Source organism: Perkinsus marinus (genome assembly GCF_000006405.1).
Source record: "Perkinsus marinus ATCC 50983 genomic scaffold scf_1104296964368, whole genome shotgun sequence".
In the NCBI taxonomy this organism is placed as follows: Eukaryota; Perkinsozoa; order Perkinsida; family Perkinsidae; genus Perkinsus; species Perkinsus marinus.
The window spans coordinates 1-1,382 of NW_003204682.1; the positions used below are offsets into that span (position 1 = coordinate 1).

Sequence of the window (1,382 nt, forward strand, 5' to 3'; positions counted from 1 at the left end):
TAGCAGCTCCTTATTTCGATCAAGGGACCTTTGGGTTATGAGCCCAACACGCTATCCACTGCGCCAAGCTGCTCATGCGTACAAACTCCTGTATCGCCCTGACGTGCTGAGCATGACTGTTCCACGATAGCCTAGAGTCCCTTCCCTCGTTGATATGAACTGCACCGCCCGGGAATCGAACCCGGACCATCTGCTTGGAAGGCAGATATCCTAACCATTAGACTAGCGGTGCATATCACTTATGTAGTGATTGAGTATTCTTGTGATACTTGTAGAGGGACATCTGAATCCCTTCTCGGACGTACCGTCGTCAACCATCCCGCGGCCAGGAGTCTGATTAGGCTTTAAACGCGTACCTGAGATCGCGAACTGCTACTATATCTCTCCCATGGTAGGCCGCATTCTATCTCGGTTGATAACTCCAACTGGTAAGGTTCTCATCGCATACTACAGCTAGCTCGGCACAAGCTGCACAACTTTTTCGTGACATCGAAGTTCCTGCTTGCAAGCACATTTTGAAACCGCATGCGGCGGCTCGTGAATTTGGGCTGTTGGTTCATCTCCGCAACGCGTTCTGAAGTACCGGGCGGTCATTCATCATTCCTGCAAGGAGTTCTGCTCTAGGTGAATAGCTCTTTTCTATGCACGGACAACGCTTTATTAACGTTGTTTTTCCCCTGAACTGGCACGGTTGGGCCAATCGCACGGAATGGTACGAAAACACCGTCTCTGTTTAGTAGAAATTTTTCGGTAAGACTGATCTATGCAGTCGGTAAGCTGCACCTCTCAGTTTAATAACCATCTCGAGTGTATTGTGATGAATAGCAGCTCCTTGTTTCGATCAAGGGACCTTTGGGTTACGAGCCCAACACGCTATCCACTGCGCCAAGCTGCTCATGCGTACAACTCTTGTATCGCCCTGACGTGCTGAGCATAACTATTCCACGATAGCCTGAAGACCCTTCCCTCGTTGATACGAACTGCACCGCCCGGGAATCGAACCCGGACCATCTGCTTGGAAGGCAGATATCCTAACCATTAGACTAGCGGTGCATATCACTGATGTAGTGATTGAGTATTCCTGCGATACTTGTAGAGGAACATCTGAATCCCTTCTCGGACGTACCGTCGTCAACCATCCCGCGGCCAAGAGTCTGGTTAGGCCTTAAACGCGTACCTGAGATCGCGAACTGCTACTATATCTCTCGCATGGTAGGCAGCATTCCATCTCGATTGATAACTCCAACTGGTAAGGTTCTCATCGCATACTACAGCTAGCTCGGCACAAGCTGCACAACTTTTTCGTGACATCGAAGTTCCTGCTTGCAAGCACATTTTGAAACCGCATGCGGCGGCTCGTGAATTTGGGCTGTTGGTTCATC

The 1,382-nt window shown here is 49.8% G+C and overlaps 4 non-coding genes across 4 annotated transcripts; all 4 read right to left on the reverse strand.

Annotated features, from left to right (window-relative positions):
* Positions 1-73, reverse strand: Pmar_PMAR026815. The gene has a single exon. It is a non-coding gene; the product is annotated as a tRNA-Met (tRNA).
* An 87-nt stretch (positions 74-160) lies between these two features.
* On the reverse strand, positions 161-232 carry Pmar_PMAR026816. The gene has a single exon. It is a non-coding gene; the product is annotated as a tRNA-Gly (tRNA).
* A 590-nt stretch (positions 233-822) lies between these two features.
* On the reverse strand, positions 823-895 carry Pmar_PMAR026817. The gene has a single exon. It is a non-coding gene; the product is annotated as a tRNA-Thr (tRNA).
* Positions 896-981: 86 nt separating this feature from the next.
* Positions 982-1,053, reverse strand: Pmar_PMAR026818. The gene has a single exon. It is a non-coding gene; the product is annotated as a tRNA-Gly (tRNA).
* Positions 1,054-1,382: the final 329 nt, after the last annotated feature.